The sequence below is a fragment of the Gymnodraco acuticeps genome, unplaced genomic scaffold (genome assembly GCF_902827175.1).
Source record: "Gymnodraco acuticeps unplaced genomic scaffold, fGymAcu1.1, whole genome shotgun sequence".
In the NCBI taxonomy this organism is placed as follows: Eukaryota; Metazoa; Chordata; class Actinopteri; order Perciformes; family Bathydraconidae; genus Gymnodraco; species Gymnodraco acuticeps.
The window spans coordinates 772,029-791,772 of NW_022990646.1; the positions used below are offsets into that span (position 1 = coordinate 772,029).

General features: G+C 40.6%; 1 long non-coding RNA gene across 1 annotated transcript; it reads right to left on the reverse strand.

Annotated features, from left to right (window-relative positions):
* Window positions 1–14,932: 14,932 nt before the first annotated feature.
* LOC117554745 lies at window positions 14,933–16,261 on the reverse strand. Its single transcript, XR_004570315.1, has 2 exons — window positions 16,097–16,261; window positions 14,933–15,570 (listed from the first exon to the last, which is right to left on the reverse strand). It is a non-coding gene; the product is annotated as an uncharacterized LOC117554745 (long non-coding RNA).
* Between the last annotated feature and the right edge of the window lie 3,483 nt (window positions 16,262–19,744).

The following is a 19,744-nucleotide window of genomic DNA, read 5'->3' on the forward strand; positions in this document are numbered from 1 at the left end:
AGCACGCACACAAGCAATGACATTTTTACCAAGTCACTGACGCTATGCTATGGGAGTGCCCTAGAGGGCGCCAGAGCGCCGTGATGCGCCTGTTTGATCGATGCCAGAAGCGCAGGTAACGGTCATCACAATGGCCAAGCGACCAGGAGGACAACACGATCCGAGGGACTTCATATTTAAAAATACTAAAAATAACATTTCAGGTAAGTCAAGAGTCAGTAATCTTAGTCATTACTCATTAATTTACTCACCAAAGGTGGAATCTATGGACATAAGCAGCAATAACAACTTAGTTTGGAGTTTAGCTACGTTTTTCTCTCGTGTTAGCTAGCTGGTTAGACTCAGTGGCGGCTGGTGGAAAATATTTTTGGTGGGGCTTTTGATATAGTGAGTAAAACACATTTTTTTGGGAGAAATGACCCCTTAAATTAGGACTTCTGGTGATGTAATGGCGCGTTTCCAGTGCAGCGCGGAGCTCGCTTTAATGATGCGTTCAGACCGGACGCGATGCGAATATTCGCTTTGCTCTAAACGCTCCTATCGCATCGCTCAAGTCGCTCGAGTTTCAACGCGGCTGCCAGCTGTGTTTACTCGCATCATTCAAACAAGACGCGCTGGCTCGGGAGCTACAACTACAACAAAATGAACATATTTTACCGTGATTAAATTGTAATACACGTTTCTAAATGATGCCGACGTAACAACATACTGATACCGGTTAGTAAAAACCATGAATTAATGCTTTGACAAGTCTGCAGACAGACGGTAGGCGAAAAACCTTTTAGAATGCTTGTTTTCTGAATGGAGCTTGGCTAAGCTAACGTTATATATGCTCCGACCGTCCACACTCACAACAACGGCCTATACAGACATAAATAAACCAGCGACTGTATTCTCCATGACACAGACAGTCTGTGGTTTGTACTTGTTTAACTTTTGTCTAGTTTCTGAACAGATCTGCCTGTCCCCGGCTGTTTGAAGAGCAAGCATGGGAAACAAAAGATAGCATTTACCTGTTTGCATCGTTTGCATCCAGCTAGCCTCGTTGATACGTTTTGTCTTTTTCACGAGCTTGCTGTGATATATACAAATCGGGTTGGTCCGGTCCAAGGTCTTTAAGTATCAATGTATCTCCCAAACTTCTCCTTTGGAAAGGATTGGAGAGTAGCTCTTGCACGGAATTGGATGCGGACCGAGGTCCGGCGACTCCACCTGCACACCATTCTAAATACTGCGTCACCTTGGTCACTCACGAGTCTAAAAAACAACTCACGTCAAGTAAGCAACGTGGGGGCCAACGTGAGCGCCCTCGTGACCAAAATATTTGACGGCGCTGATTGGCTGAAATTATGTTTCGGCGGCACAGTTTACTATTGAGACTTTTGCAACGTGCTGGTTGCTGCTGTTTGTCTCGGGGGCTCCGCCCGGTAATGATAAACTAATGCCACGGGCAAGGCCAGGCAGGAAACATGTGACTTATCAGTAACTTTAGACATCGTAACACAATTTTAAACGAGATTTTATTGTAGATTATACATTTTACTGATACCAATTGTATGATATTTACCTTGTTCATTAAAAATAAAAATATAAAATATATATTTTAATTTTAATATTTTAATATTTTTTTTTTAATTTAATATTTTTTTTAGAATGTGGGAAGAGGTGGGGCGGCGCCCCTAGCGCACCTATGGGCCGGCCGCCACTGGTTAGACTCAAAAACTGTTGATGAAATGATACCACCAGCACCAGAAGAGCTGAAACCCCTCCTTCAAGCATTGAACACTCTGGTCATCTCCACAGCTGAGTGTGAACGTGGGTTTAGTCAGATGAACATTTTAACCACAACTAGAAGCTCCCTAGAGCATGTCAGCCTTGCTTTTCATCAAGTGTGTTGGCCCTCCACTGAACAAGTTCAGACCAGAGGTATGTCAAGACTTGGCTTCAAAGCCATTGCTTAGCTAACAATCCGAAAGCAAGAGCCAGAAAAATTGAGACCAAAAAGCATGATTATGAAAATCTTTGGAAACTTCTATGAGATGGGGGAGAGTGGAGTAGACAGCCATTGACAACATTGGTCCTATTTTGTATTATCTGTATAATCTTTTAATATATTTTCATATTTTGTAAACAATTTCAATTTGCACTTAATGCCCTGTTAAAAAAAGTAACATTGGGAATGTTAACATAAAATATTTGTATTTGAACTGCAATAAAATTATGACGGATCAATATTTTTATAATTTGTATCCTCAATTTTTTCATGAAGTGTTTAATTTACATAATGATTTAATGAATAACGATACAAATGTAACCCTTTAGATACCAGTTTTGATCGTATACCAGTAACTGCTTTTTTGAAAAAATACACTATAATTCAATATTCTAAATACTATTTTGACTTTATTATTAGTATAATCAGTTGATCCATCTGAATAATAAATGAGGGACTGTTAACCTACAAGATTTGTACCATAGACTTCCATTATAACCACATTTTTGTATCCCCTCCCCCCCCTTTAAATTAAAGTGAAAAAAAGATTTTGCACTAATTGTCTTCTGCATTTTACCCTAAATGTTAGTGGTGCCATGGCAGCCCGGGGACAGACTCTAATTCTGAGGTGCCTTGGTCAAGAGCAATGAAAGGAGTATCTGAACATCCATAACATGCATGTTGTTTTAGGAGTATAATAATTATCTTTATGCTGGTTGGTCTCCCACCCTCGGCGGGTTATCAGCACAAATTATGTCCCCATATGATAAAATCCACCATCCCCCCTGATTTTTTTTTACAACTTGAGTACTGAATACGTAAAACACTGAACAAGAATGGAGTTCATGGGAGGACACCACGGAGGAAGCCACTGCTGTCCAGAAAAAACATTGCTGCACGTTTGAAGTTTGCAAAAGAGCACCTGGATGTTCTACAGCACTACTGGCAAAATATTCTGTGGACAGATGAAACCAAAGTTGAGTTGTTTGGAAGGAACACACAACGCTATGTGTGGAGAATCCAAAGGGTTCACATACTTTTTCTTGCAACTGTATGTAGATATTATAGCTAACATAATGCATTGTATTACTTTAGGCTTTTTAAAACCAGACAACAGGATTCCAACTGAAAAGCTTTTATTTTCAACTTTTCCCGTGTCTACAAAGTTCCATGGGTTTTTTTATTAAAATAAATAAAAAACACAAGAATGTATGTGAACAAAAATTAAAAGAGTTACCTTTATGAATATCTGGTAGTGATGATCAGGACTTCAGATGGCTGACATATTTAAGTTAGGCACAAGGGTTAGAGGTTTGTGTATTGAATCGGTGTACAAAGGTTTATTTATGTCTCTCCTTAAATGTAACATTCATTTTCCATAACCTTATAAACAAAGAACAGAAAAACTGAGACATGATGTGGATCTGTGACTTAAAAATGTTTAATAATAACTTTACTTTTCTGTCACAGGCACAAGTTCAGTTCCATAAATCAAGTACTAATGTATTTCCCTGGCGCATCTATCATTTAGACAAATAACACCTTAGCTGATGTTTCTCTTTTACAACCATATCCAATCATGAAGACACTGTATCTGGTGGGAAGCCTCAAACTCTAGGCTGAGCAGTAAATAAATGCTACAATAATGACAAATGAGCTTGCTATCACACATCTGACATTTTGCATTGGAGAAACTTAGTCAGTTGTGAAAGACTAACTTTCTGTATAACTGCGACAAAGCATGATCTTGAAGAAAGATGATGCGATATATCGCATCATCTTTCTTCAAGATCATGAGGACAGAGTAGTGACAAGGATGTGTGTGGGAGATAAATGGCAGAGGAATTAGCACTACTCATTGAACTGCCCGGACTAATTGTGATGAATTGTGCGCATGAGGTCTTTAAATAATCCATTTGGAAAGAAAATTCACAGCTGGTTTATAGCATGCATGACTCCCGAACTTCCTCATCAGTTACTGAGATTGACACCTGTTGTGAATTCAGTGGTATTATCATGTTTTAGATACTGCATGTTAATTAAAGTGGCAACAGAAGTGTTTGGTTTACCTCATCATTGTGACGTAAAAATTGTGTAGTTGCAAGTCCCTCAGAAAAACGAAAATCTGGTTGTCTTTCTGACAGCTGCATCAATGATCACACCACTTATGCTCTAAGCCGGGAAGAATTTGACTATTTTCCGTTTTAAGTCCAGTTTGAGCACCACACAAAATGCAAATGATTGCATTTTGCATTTGCCTCTCCCCCCTGCCCCCACTGGAGTTTAACACCCCACACACAGACACTCAAATTCAACAACAGACACTTTTTTCTACGCTGCTATGGACAGTCTTGCACTAATGTAAATGTATTGAAGTGACTGTTATTTTTGTATATATTGATTGTTGTGCTTTTATTTAGGTCTTAATGTGTGCAAATATATACATGTGTCTTTGATTGTGTATATATAGGTATATACATATTATATATATATATTTGTTTTTGTACTCGGTGTAGAGGAAACTTCTGTGTAGCATGCAGTGGAGTCACCGACTCAGGAAGGAGACACGGGAAGAGTCGGAGCTTTGATGTCAAACCACTGTGATTTATTTGGAGTTGGTACCAGAGTATTCACATCACAAATCCAAGAGTCAGAGGTTCTGACTCCACGGTAGAGTTGCCACGTCAATTCTGGAGAGCCTCTCTCTTGCCAGCCCATCTAACTGGTTTCGCAGAGAGTAAACAACATATTTGAGGAGATAGCCTAAACAGTGTGGGAACACAGAGCTACTTGCCTCGGACACTTATGACCTCGAAGATTTTACCTTGGAGTCCACAAATACAGAGAAGGAAGTGTCCCAGTGTACCCACAACACAGACCATCTGTATCCCAGTATTGACCGGGTCACAGAATGGGAACAATAACATTATTGGCTAAGCCGCCTGTGTCCTTAAAGAAGGTAAACAGACATCGAGGTTTGTCCTGTATGTTACTAATTGGCGTCTTATGATAATTATTTCCACAACACTCGGGATTGTGGAAACGGTATTTCGATCTCTCTCTGTACACACAAGTTGAAAGATTGACGATAAAGTTTACTTTGACTTTGTTGCCATGATCATTGTATCCACTTCAACTGCACCTTTCAACTTGAGCGCTAAATTCTAATTTCTGGTGCTGTATGACTCCGCTTTATTATTATTATGATTACATTACATGTCACACACACGGTTCTCATGCATTAAGATCATATTTTTTTAAGTTGTTATCATAAACTGACACAAGGAGCCCAATCGTACAGCAGAGTTGTAGTAGCTATCATTAATCATAAAATCTGTGTATGTACATGTATTTTTCTTTCCCCATGCCAATTTCCTTACACTCTGTTAACACCACTTTTAGCAACAGAAAGCGTTACTGCACACATGATGTTGCTCGCCTCTTTTATTTTCATAATTCCAAGAAAAGAGCTCAACCACATGTTGGTGGTTTATGTTTTCCCCTCTTTCTTGTTACTCTAGTCATGATCTTTCTCCAACCTTAACCAAGTGTTTCAAATGCATAACCTTGAAGTTGTAATCCCTGATTCTATAGCATTTAATCAATCAATCAATCAATCAATCAATGTTTATTTATATAGCCCAATATCACAAATGTTACATTTGTCTCAGTGGACTTTACAGTTTGTACAAAATATCAGTATGACAATACGACACCCTCTGTCCTTAGACCAGTGGTTCTCAAAGTGGGGGGCGCAGAGGCATGACAGGGGGGGCACGAGAGACCAGGAGAAAAAATGGTTATTAAAAAAAAAAAAATCATATTTTGAAAAATTATTGATTCGAAAATAATATGATACAGTACAGTACTATTACGTCTGGGTGTCTGTGTTTCATTAAAGCTCGGCTCTGTGTGTGTGTGTGGAACGAGCCATTTTGTGTGTGTGCGCGAGCGAGAGAGAGAGCGCACCGGTACCGGAGATCGTTGATGTTAGCTTCTGGTGCTAGCGAGCTACGCTAACGGATATAAGGAGTTTTTTCAACAACAAAGTGGAGGAGAGTCCTCTCCTGTCAGACTGAGAGACTCAGTGAGCTAAAGGACTCTCTCAGTGTTATCTCAGTGGGTCTCAAACGTTTTGGTCACCATTAATATAAATAAATTAAAAACAATTATGAAATACTATATGACATTAAAAAATGTATAACGTTTAAAAGGGGAGTGATTTGTAAAATATCCATAAAGAAATAGTAAATCTGTTTACAGTTCTGTGTTGAGAGATGTATCCATACTGTAGATCTCTTCATTTTGCTCTCAAAGTGCACCAGATTGATGCTTTTAACTTCAATATTCAAAAATAAATCTTCCCCCCTATGTGAGGTCCACACACCACCTATAAAAATAGCACTTTACCCCTGCTTACACCTATATGCCGTGAGCTGATTATTGAGCCTTCATTGTAACAGTTGCGGGTACACTGTGTGTATGCGTGGGGAGTGTTGCAATAGAACATTCCACTGTAGCGCCCGGTACATTAATGGGAAACCCTAAATGTTTGAGCACCCTCTATGAAACGTCAAGCTACCCCACAGTACCCCCAAAATAAATCTTTGGCGCCGCCACTGAGCCTGACTATTTGTGTTGGGGGGGTCCCGACTTTTTTTTTTCTCCAAAGGGGGGGCCTGACAGAAAAAGTTTGAGAACCACTGCCTTAGACCCTCACATCGTACAAGGAAAAACTTCCGAAGAAAACCCACAGTTTAAAGGGAAAAATGGGAGAAACCTCAGGGAGAGCAACAGAGGAGGGATCCCTCTCCCAGGACGGACAGACGTGCAATAGATGCCGTGTGTAATTGAAAAGATAATGCATTTCCAAACATAGGTAGTCCAAATGTTTGGAAATGCATGTGTGTATAATAGGAAGATGAATCCACGAGGATATCCATCCAGGACCTATGATCCAGGACCACAGCCACGACTCAAGATCCAGGGCTCGCGATCCAGGACAGAGGAGCGCAGGATCATCATGACTCCGGATCCCGGCGTATATAGACACCAAAAAGAAAGACATTTGGGGAAGCTGGGTTAATCGGAACATGAGAGTACACAGGTATAGACAGAGAGAAGGAAGAAGTAAGATGTCCCCCGACAAACTAAGCCTATATCAGCAAAACTAGGGGCTGAATCTAATCAGCCCTAACTATAAGCTTTATCAAAAAGGAAGGTCTTAAGCGCACTCTTAAAAACGGATAGGGTGTCTGCCGCCCGAACACAAACTGGAAGCTGATTCCACAAATGTGGAGCTTGATAAGAAAAGGCTCTGGCTCCCATTGTACTTTTAGAGACTCTAGGAACAACCAACAACCCTGCATTCTTGGAACGCAATGCCCTAGTAGGACAGTAGGGTATAATGAGTTCTTTAAGGTAAGATGGCGCCTGCCCATTAAGGGCTTTGTAGGCGAGAAGAAGAATTGTAAATTCTATCCTGTGTTATATAGGGAGCCAGTGTAAGGCAGCCAGAACAGGAGTAATGTGGTCCCTTTTCCTAACTCTGGTTAGTACACGAGCCGCAGCATTTTGAATCAGCTGAAGCGACTTGACTGACTTCTTGGTACACCCTGATAATAAAGAGTTACAATAATCCAGCCTTGAAGTAACAAATGCATGGACTAGTTTCTCTGCATCGTTTTGAGGCAAGATATGCCTGATTTTTGCAATGTTACGTAGATGGAAGTAGGCGGTCCTTGAAATTGATTTTATGTGGGCGTTAAAGGATCAATCCTGATCAAATATAACACCAAGATTCCTTACAGTCTCACTGGAGGCCAAATTAATGCCATCCATAGTTAGTATATCTTTAGATAATTTGTTTCGTAGATTCTTCGGGCCAAGTACAATAACTTCAGTTTTGGTCGTGTTTAACATCAAAAAGTTTAAGGTCATCCACGTTTTTAAGTCCTTAAGGCAGTCTTGAATTTTATTTAGATGATTAATTTCATCAGGCTTGATTGATAAATATAGTTGAGTATCATCCGCATAACAATGAAAGTTTACAGAATGATTCCTTATAATATTGCCTAACGGAAGCATATATAATGTGAACAAAATAGGTCCGAGCACTGAGCCCTGTGGCACTCCATGGCTAACTTTGGTTTGCGTGGAAGATTCATCATTGACACGTACAAACTGAGAGCGTTCAGATAGATAGGACCTAAACCAGTCTAAAGCAGTTCCCTGTATGCCAACTAAGTGCTCTAGTCTTTGCAATAAGATATCATGGTCGATAGTATCAAATGCAGCACTGAGATCGAGCAAAACAAGAATAGAGACACGTCCCTTGTCTGAGGCTATTAGAATGTCATTTGTGACTTTAACCAGAGCTGTCTCTGTGCTATGATGTGTTCTAAAGCCAGACTGAAAAGCTTCAAATAAATATATATAATATTTCATGAAAAGCCATTGAATGTATTTACATTCAGTCATAATATTTCCATCCAACAAGGAGGTAGTGTATTCAGTTCAGTTTGTTTGTTTGTAGCAGAATCCAATGGGAACACATTCAATGTTGGATCTGATCTGAATTACTGATCATCTGACTTGGAAAAGGCCTTGGTGAAGCGATGTGCTCTCCCCCTTCTACTTATTATTATCATCACTGTTGTGCTATGGCTAGGAAAGCCTGCTGGCTTGAACGCTGCAAAATGTGACAAAAGCAGTAGGACATCCTTGTATTTCTTTTGACTACTACATTAAAATTCCTATGATTGGGACACACTAATTATTTATCTGGCATAGTATGGCTATTGGCAGGGACTATCTCAGTATACACAGTGTTTCAGCTAATGCATACTGAACATCCTACTCCTAATGCATCACAATAAAAACATTCAACTGGCAACTGTTTGTTTTTGTATTTGATTCAGCTACAGGGAAGGCAATTTTCACTAAAACCGTGCGTAGCAAATGGTCATTTCTGGCATTTTTTTATTGAGTGGATCATTTTTTTTGTTGCCAGAGAGTAAAGGAGCCATGTTGAGTTGTTAGATGAATAGCTGCAGGCGACAGGCTGTACACCTCAGAAAGGGACAGCTTCTACTGCGCTCTATTGTGTTTCTCACGCCTTGTGCAGCATGAAATCAGATCTCAGTTGCAATTATTTTTGACTGACTTCTTTTTCTAAACATAAGATTGGTTGGTTGTGCTGTAAACACGCAGCACCTTCTCTTCTGTTGTATTGCTGGCAAAGAAGCTACTGCTGAGTGTTTGCAAGAGTATTAAACCTGACTTACTGTGGCCAAAAGCTATCATCCCGTAATAAATAATTTACTTCTGCTAGATGTGTTGTGTTTATGTGGTAAGACTATGAAAAACTATTCACTTTTTTAAGTTAATGTCCTTTAAATTACAGTGGATGTTAACTATGGATATAAACGTTAGGAGAGTGAATCAGGCATGCGTAGGGAAAGAGAAACTCTTTACACTGGTATAAAAAGAAACGGAAAGAAAACCACTGATGCACAAAAGCTGAAATTATGTTCGGCTTCTTGGTACACTGTGAGGGTTCTACTTTAAACTACCTTTATTAAGACATTATGTGGGTTTTAGCTGCATAGCGTAGCACATATGTTGGGTTCATCACACTTCAAACCACTCCTGTCATTGTCAGTGGGAATGTATTGGAAATATAACAGAAGCTCAAGTATGTCATTTCCAGCCTCATACATTGATTTCCATCTGATTATGTATGGCACTCTGGGGGATGCTGCCATTCTACTGAAAAGAATATGTATTGTGACAGCTTGTCCACCAACTTTTACTTCTTTTAAACAGGTGGTTAAAAATGGACAACATATTTCTGTATTTAACCTTATTACTTGCAAGGCAGTTTCCAAAAGATGCCATATGGAGTCTTTAAAGGGATTGCAGTAACCCATGAATCTCAACTCCACAGCACACAAATAGCAAACTGATGTAACAAAACATTCAGCAAACGGTCCATGTTAGGGAGAAAGTAGAGAACCAAATAACGCCAGTGCCCTGTCAATTCACGTAATGATGATAAACAAACAAAAAATGACAGCCAGTCTTCCATCAGAGTATGGAAATCAGACAGCCATCTGTGTGAGGAGTGATGCAGTCAGCCTGGTGTCTGTCTACCTGATATTTACTTCTCTGCGCAGTTATTTATATTCTCAATAATGATGAGGGATGTGTTTGTGTGCGCTGGCATGTCTGTGTTTCAACAAGGACTGTTAGAGTAGATTAGATTGAAACTTGACATGATCTTGTGAAATACTGTTAGATGTTTTCTGAAAATATTTTAAAAGGCCTTGATGGTTGTCAATATAAGCTTTATCATTATGATGTTTTTCCTTGTATTTATTATTTAGAGGTCTGTGATAGAGGCAGAAAATCTACATTTCACATTAACTTATTCCCTAGCAAAGTACAGTAATTAAATTTACCCTTTTGATTGTATGCCATGCCATACTGTATGCATTTGATTATATTAAAGTCACTGAGGGTTGCTATTTTTTCCACACTAACTTTTGAATGTTTGTGTATATTCGTGTGTGCAAAGGAATTAGATATTTAAAGCTAATTCAAGTCTTTCCTTCAAGTACACTCACTCAAAGGCGGGTTTTTGGAAAGTTCTCTTTTAAATATTAGTCCGTTCCAATTTCTAGATTTGTTGTATAACCAGGCAAGTTTCCATCCAGGAGAAGTGCCATTTGAAAAAAATATTTGCAAACAGCCTTGTTCAGTATAGTCATCCGGGTTCAAATAGCATAGTCTCGTATAGTTACAGTAACCTGGGTGTACTTTTAAGAGTACACCCAGGGTTTAAATAGCCAATGTACCCATACAGTATACACCCTGGCCTGGATACATTTGTTACCCCATTGTAGGAAAATCAATCGAAGAAAATTCTAATTTTAAATGCTTTTATCAACTACTTGCGCTAACTCTCCGATTAGGTGTCATTATGCCAATGCAGAATGCTTAACCAGATGACATCATCAAAATAAAATAGCACATGTTGACTCCCTTAATAATAGGAACGTTTTAAAAACGCCTAAAGGAGTATATGACTTTTTTTCATACATTCATTTGTGGAACATTAAAGTGTACACACAGATCTGAAGTTTTTTGTATCTGCATTGTGTTTTTTCAGTGAAGCGTCATGTGTGTGATGACTAACTCTAAACAACAAGAACAAAACAAAATGTTGAGTTTTTCGCATTTTCGTTCTATTCCACTTTTATGCACACATTTAAAATATGCATTTAAGACAGGTGAACAAAAGTTATTTCTCCTGCAGGTTTCTGTTATTTCATGCAACAGCCAATTTCACGCACCCATTTTGTCATTCTGTGCTTTAGTTTCACACCATCCAGATCTGCGTGGTGAAATAACAGAGGCAGACTGACAGCTATTGAGAGGAAGAGGGAAGACTCAAGGAGGCAGAAGCAGACCCAGAGAGCGAGAAACCATGCAATAGTGCACACACACTATTCATTATTCTCAGCTAGAATTTGAACGTTGTGTTTTAGATCACTGTTGTCGATGCTTATAGCCTGCGGGTTTGTGCTGAGCGGATAGAGGTGGGCATTCAGCAACCAGCAGGAGCTGGCCAGGAACATCACAGGGTTTGAAGAGAAGCCTGAATCACCATCAATAAAAGCAGCAGCAGCAGCAACAATAATATGTAAGGAACCGTTCGTCTCTATTGTATGGTTCATGTTTTTTGAGATCCATATGCTTTTTTGCCACTCTTGTTTTAGTATCTCTTGCCAGCTTTTTGGAAAAGCAATACTTAAACGCTGGAGATCTACAAAAGCAGCGGTTACAAACCTTTTTCAAGTCAGGGCCCACTTAAGAATCTAAAAAAAGTTTGCGGCCCACATTCAACCATAAACAATATGGAGGCTAAATAAAGTTCTGATTGGTCAAAGTGACACGTTGTTAATCCAGTATACTTCAGACCGCTGTCAAGGACTGCAATGACTGTTGCTAAGGAGGATCAAGAAAGGAAAGGAGGTTCAGATCCAAAAAGATCTTGATAATGAAAATGTTTCCACACAAATCATAATATTTTGCTAATTATTTGGCGGCACACTTGCAATGCCCTCACGGCCCACTAGGGGACCGCGGCCCACAGGTTGGGAACCGCTGCCCTAAAGTAATTCCTTTTTTGTTGCATCCTAAATATATTTTTATAATTATAAATATATAAGTATAAGAGGGTACAACTATTTGATCATGTTTTGTAACTGGCAATTAATTTTTTTCCAATTGTTTTTGTCGCATGTGTTGTATTGTATTGTACTCTGTTTTTATTTTATATATAGGTGTACTGATCTCCAGGACACTCATTTTGAAAGTTTGAACAAATAGTTCCCAGTTGATTTTGGTAGCTCTTACAATATTCCTGGTCGTGTGCTGAAGAACTGCGCGGAAGAGCTCACAGATGTCCTCACAGACATTTTTAACATCTCCCTGAGCCAGGCTGTTGTTCCCTCGTGCTTCAAGGAAACCACCATCATTCCAGTGCCAAAGAAGTCACCCCCTCCGGCTTCAACGACTACCGCCCCGTCGCACTAACTTCCACCATAATGAAGTACTTCGAAAGGCTGGTCATGAGGCAGATCAAATCCACCTTCCCCCCATCGCTGGACCTGTTTCAGTTTGCCTACCGAGCTAAACGGTCCACCGAGGATGCAATCTCCTCCGCTCTCCACCCAGCCCTCACACACCTGGACACTAAGACTAAGGCCCAATCCCAAACCACTCCCTCGACCCTACCCCTCCGTGACGGAGTGAACTTCATCTGCCACACTCGCAGCTCAACGAGGCTCCCTCCTGTCAGATGGAGGGAGTAAATACAGCGGCAAGCTTTGGGACGGCCTCCCCTCTTTCCGGCAGGAACAGGAAATGCCGTAACTCTATGTAACGGTTTCAAATCAGCATCTCTTAGACAAAAAATGTAAATTAATACCTCAAATACATCTCCAAACATATTTCATTGTGTTACTTTTTTGTAAAGCTCTTAGTTTTAAACCTGATGTTTATAAGCTTCTTAGTTTTTGCAACAGTCTGTAAATATACACAACTTTATAATAAAAGTTAGACTAAACACAGGTATGATCCAAAAGTTAAAACATATGAGGTTATCATGAGGTTGTTAACATCGCAGTTTATCAGTGGATGTTAGCTGGAACTACTTGTTAACAGCTTGTTTCCTGATGGACACACACAGCGTTGAGACTGGTCAGGTAGAGACCGGTCTCAAGTCAGCACCGATGCAGACTCGCTGTTTGAGGGCTTGATAGCCCACTCCCCCTCCACACCGCTCCACACTCGTTGGTTTGGAACAGCACTTAATATGGCGGACTCTCCAAGTGAACGCGAAAACGGAGGGGTAGGGTGTAGGGGGCGGTTTGGGAATGGGCCTCAGACTAAGGACCCATATGTCAGAATGCTATTCATAGACTTCAGCTCAGCATTCAACACCATCATCCCCCAGTAGCTTGTACAAAAACGTACAGACCTGGGCCTCAGCCCCTCTCTCTGTAACTGGTTGCTGGACTTCCTCACAGAGAGACAGACCACAAGCTGTACGGGTCAACAATAACACCTCAAACACCCTCATACTGAGTATGGGGGCCCCCCAAGGATGTGTGCTCAGCCCCCTTCTCTTCACTCTGCTGACCCACGACTGCAAACCCATCTTCAGCACCAGCCACATCGTGAAGTTTGCAGACGACACTACTGTGGTGGGTCTCATCAGCAACAACGATGAGACTGACTAAAGGAAGGAAGTGAACCAGCTGGCCCTGTGGTGCCAAAACAACAACCTCTTCCTCAACCTGGAGAAAACAAAGGAGATAGTTGAGTATCACCCCCCATCATGCTGTCCTTTTACCGAGGCGCCACCAAGAGCATCCTCAGCAGCTGTATCACGCTGTGGTTTGGAAGCTGCACCGCCGCCGACCGCAAGAGCCTGCAGCACATAGTGAACTCTGCCCAGAGGATCATCTGTGCCTCACTTCCCTCACTACAAAACATATACAACACCGCCTCACCCACAAAGCACTCAGCATTGTGGGTGACTCCACCCACCCCTCCAACAGCCTCCTGCCTTCAGGAAGAAGGTTCCGCAGCCTCAGCTCGGGCACCGTCAGGCTGGGGAACAGCTTCCTCCACCAGGCGGTCAGGATGCTGAACTCTCTCCCCCCCTCTGACATCTCTCCCATGAACTCTCCACCCTGCCTCCGACCTTTCTCCCCTGCCCCAAATGGTCCAGGACTCTAAAGGCCCTGACACACCAAGCAGTCACCAGAGGACTCGCCGACGCCGGCTGTTGCGTCGCTGTGTTCTCCTGCGTCTTGGCCATGTGTCGCACGGGAACACACCGCAAAGACTTCAGTGCGTGAGTGGCAATAACTCTCCTTACCAGCAGGCGGTGGTAGTGTGTATTCGTCATTCAAAAGAGGCAACAACCGGAAGACAGAGAAGAAGAACAGACTGATATAAACAAACAACAAATAGCGTGTGCGTTCCATTTTTACTCTCGTCCATCGAAAACATGTTTCGTGCGGCACTGGAGCTAGATTTGGGTTCTGCCCGCTCTGTATTAATGTCATGTGGATTTTCCTGTCATGTTGACAGGTTATCATCATGTAGGCGTTGATAAAAGCTCATTCTAATGTTGTGTTATGTGTGCATGAAGGTTGAACGAAATAAAGTTTTGCATTGCCTATCCTGCTATTTGTGTAATATTCTTTTAATCACACAGCGATAAGAAACAATAACAATGTGCCTACATAACTGTCAGTTGCAGCCCTAGCATTAGTATTGGTTATAGTAACAGTTACAACATTAAAATACTTCTAGGCAGATTGAGGAGGATAATGAACAGAGGGGCAGAAACATCCATCGGAATAATAATAACTTTATTTGTATAGTACCTTTCATACAGGGGATTGCAGTTCATAGTGCTTTACATCAGTAAGAAATAAGATATCAAATCAGTGTAAAACAAGCAGCAAGAGCAAAGCATAAAGTGGGATAAAATAATGCAGATATATTATATATATATATATATATAGTAATTCCAACAGGCCACCTTGTTTATGGTTTGATTCAGTTTTAGTAGAATATAAAATACATGACTGAATGATGAAATGAGCACATAAAGTGCAGACATACTATAATTATATTGAGGTACTTGAGACTAATCCTGCAACTGTATAGTTCTGCTCCACAACAGTTAGAGAATGAAGAAACCATCACCTATGAAATACGTGTGAATAGAGTGGCAGAAAAACGGCTTGCACATTTACATTTCAATCTTGAACAATGAACAGCGGTAGACAGCATCTCATTTAGTATCATCATCCTGCGCTTCGCCGGAGGCCTTCGAGTGCTGAGTGTGCTTGGCCTCTCTCCGAGCCGCGGTGCCGGTGTGGTGCAGATGGTGGATTCTGCCAGGGGAGTGCAGGGCTCAGCATCAAAGTGGAAGGACTCCTTGGTGGTGCTGGTCGAGGTTTCACTGCTGGTGCCACCGGGGGTTGATTCTGCAGCCACCGGACATTCGTTACATTTTTTAAAATAAATTCATAGTCAGTTGGATTTAATACCATGGCTTCTTAAAACTGTTTACTAAGCTTTCATAACAAAACAATACCCTGAAATGTGTGTGCCATTAGTTTGGGGTGTGGTCAAGTGTGAGAGGTACATTGTAGACACATTGTGATGCTCTATTCAGATGCTAAAGACGTACTTCTAGAAGATTCAGAACACTACAAAATATAATCAAGACATATTTGATCATGTATTTATAGGTTAAGATAAAAGCGTTATTGATCCCATCTTGAATTTCATAAGCTACCCAGCAGTATATCATGTAATTTCAATTAGCTCCTCCTTTACCAGCTGCAACATTAAGGTGATGAGCACATCAATAATTATAATACAATAATATATATATTATTCTGGTATTGTTATATTTAACACTGTAACCACCAAATGAATGCAAATAATGTTTTTGTAAATGAAAGAAGCAAGAAACACTTATTTGTACTCAACAAATAAAATAGTTACCGTGATGGTGAGGTTCGAAGTACTCTCCTTCCTTCTTGTGTAGGGCTCTAAAAACTGCAGCCTGGTTATGATCCACTGCTGTCTGTCAGTCCTTTGTGCTCCACAACTAGTTTCCTGTACCGGGTGTACTGGGTTCGCATAGAATCCCAATTCTTCCTCAGCTCTTTCTCTGAAGCACACAAATAAACGATGTAAGCATTGTGGCTAGTTAGCATGTCCAATTAATATCTATATGTAGTGCCAAACTGCACAGCTAGCAACAAGATAACAAGGCAAGTTTATTTATATAGCACCTTTCAACACAAGGCAATTCAAAGTGCTTTACAAAAAACGAAAGACATTAAGAAAATGGCATTTAAAATCAGTCATTAAAAAGAAAAGATAATAAAATAAACATTAAAAGAAAAAATACATGGATAAAAGTTACAGTGCAGTTTAAGATGTGAATAGTTCAATTAAAAGCAGCGGCAAAAAGAAAAGTCTTTAGTCTGGATTTAAAAGTAGTCAGAGTTGCAGCGGACCTGCAGGTTTCTGGGAGTTTGTTCCAGATATTTGGAGCATAATAACTGAACGCTGCTTCTCCATGTTTAGTTCTGACTCTGGGGACAGAAAGCTGACCAGTCCCTGAAGACCTGAGAGATCTGGATGGTTCATAATTTAGCAGGAGGTCAGAAATGTATTTTGGGCCTAAATCATTCAGTGCTTTATAAACCAGCAGCAGTATTTTGAAATCTATTCTTTGACACACAGGAAGCCAGTGTAAAGACTTCAGAACAGGAGTGATGTGATCCACTTTCTTAGTGTTAGTGAGGACTCGAGCAGCGGCGTTCTGAATTAGCTGCAGCTTCCTAATAGATTTTTTAGCTTTTAACAAGAAAACACAAGGTTGAAATAACAAATTACATTTCACGTTAACGTCACTGTACGCTGGCAAATAATAAAAAGCCAACAGTATCTGCGAAAGAGCTCAATTGATGAGAAAGATAATCTTACCCGAGAAACCAAGTTACGTTTCAATCTCTCGCCAGAGTCCGGTTTTCACTACTCGGTTCGAGTACCTTTTCTCTGTGATGTCGTACAGAGCTGGCCTCTCCTGGATCAAGGTGATGAGCAGGTCTTCGTTTCCGTCATTCCAGATCGCCATGATGAGATGAAAATGAATATCAGTCTGTGTGTGCCTTCTTAAATCGTTTGTTTACGTCACTCACTTCCGTTTCGCTTCTCATGCACTGATTTGCTAGCTGAACAGCCAATCAGAGTGTTGAATCGGCCATGCATCGGGTCAGGCAGTCCAAATAAGGCGTGTCGCGGCCGACGGTGTGGGACACACCAAATTGAGTTTGGGCGACAGGACACGCTTCGTCTTCCGACTAACGAAAACGGCCGAAATCGGCCTAGTGTGTCAGGGCCACACACACACACACACACACACACACACACCACACACACACACACACACCACACACACACACACACACACACACACACACACACACACACACAACCAACCTCCCTCATCCAGCACCAGTCACTGTTCTGCCCATCTCCGCTGCTCGTGCACTGAAACTGAAACTGTACTTTGAACACTTTAAATATATTATTAACATTTTAAACTGTATACCCCGGTTATCTCAGGCCCTTTGTTTTGTTTAATGTATACCACGTTTATCTAGGCCCTTTTTCTTTTTTTGTTTGATGCATTGTATATCACACTGTAGGACTGCGAGAAACGATATTTCGATATTTCTGGATGTACAACATGTAGAATTCTTGACAATAAAGCACAAGGGTGATATGTCTTCATCTACTGCCCTTTCCTGTTCCATTACTTTAATGGTTGTTATGTTTGTGTATTCTCTGGTGTGTCTCAATTTCTACAACCCCCCCCCCAACCCTTATTCATATCCCATCCTTCCCAACGCCCCTACTAGCTGCACTATTGACAAAAATAGTAGATAATAATGAGACATGTTGTGCCAAGGTTGCACACCGTCACTGTCCCCTTCCTGTCTACTCAGCGTGTGGGATTATGTTAATTGCTATTCCGCCCTCCATGTCTGCTACAAATGTAAGACACGAATAAACACACGGTATCCTCTTGTCATTGTGCAGTATTATCCACATATCGACATGAAGTAAAGCATCAGTTGTGACATTTCTACAAAGAAACTGTATTGAACTTTAGTGAGCAACAAAAAACGTGTCTCTCCTGAAAATATAATACCGAGAGTGGACAGGTGACCTTGCCGGAGTTGGAGTGTTTGTTTGCTGAAAGTACAATCTGTGAGTGTCATAGTCACACTCTCGTGGGGTCACTAATGCAACAGTTGGAGCTGCTTTCTGCTTTCCATTTCATACAAGGCAAGGGTTTACTCAGTGTTTACAACCCTTTTTCACCTTCACTCTCTGTCTGACTCATTTTTTCTTGTCCTTTCTTTTTTCGTTCCGTCTCACATCATGTCAGCCCTGGCTCCGTGTGTGGGAGGTGAGCGTTTAGTGTCGCCTATCATTGTATCTGTCAGCTTTCCTCAGATTCGCAGCACTCCATAGTCAGGACTGGAAATTCCTGTCAACACACATTAGCAGTCCCTCATACAGGAAATAGATGATAAATGATTTGAAAAGCACCTATAGACTGCTTCAACTCATAGCGTTCGGTTTACGTGCCCCGTCAAATAAAGCTAGATGAGAATTTCCCCGTCTCCTGGGGACCTCCCTGATTTTCTTTATCTCGGTCTCACTCGCTCTTTCTCTATTTGTTGTTGTCGTGTGCTGTGCTGAAGCGCAATTCTATATTCACTGTATTTATTATTATCTGTGTATTTATTCCTATTTATACATTTCCCATCTATTTACCTTTATTTTTGTATCATTTATTTGGTACATACTTCTGATAATTGTGTATGTAACTGACTGTTTTGCACTCTGGTTAGACCATCCTTAAATTGTGTTACACTGTGCTTGCATTTTTGTAATGACAATAAAGTAATCTAATCTAATCTATTTATTGTATTTCTATCCATCAATTTTCAACTTCTTCCTTTTCTGCTCACTTATCACAAGGGAACTGGGGAAATTGTTTTGTGTCCGGGCCAAGTGTGTTGTGTACACAAGCAGTCTATCTCCACTCCTGCAGATAGCAATGGGATACGGAGGCTTTCCAAAGGTATTATCATACATTAGCGCATGGACTGCTAGGCTGTGAAGATTACACTGTTTCACCCCAATGGGCCAGCATGAAGGGATGGGTGAGCAGAATGGATCTTATTCTTCAAGTCCTTTTAGCTATTTGTTTGAGAGTTGTGTTCAACGTCTTCCTGTTTGACTTCAATCAATACTTTGAAATTAATAACTGTTCAGGGGATCGGCGGGTGTTTTACTTTTGAATTGTTCAGGTTCAGGTTCAGGTTATTTATTTGTACCCGTAGGTAGATTCTGTTTGCAGAGAAAAAGACAAGGGTTCCATCCTGACACTAAAAATAAACACAAACAACAGACACATCTCTAATAAAGGATTAGTAAAAGTACAAGTATACCCTGCTCAACCAAATCTCAAAATATTTATAAAAAAAAAGAAAAGAAAAAAAACATTTTAAGAAGGAAAACACTAGTACAAAAATGGACATTCAAAATTCACAATTAAATAAA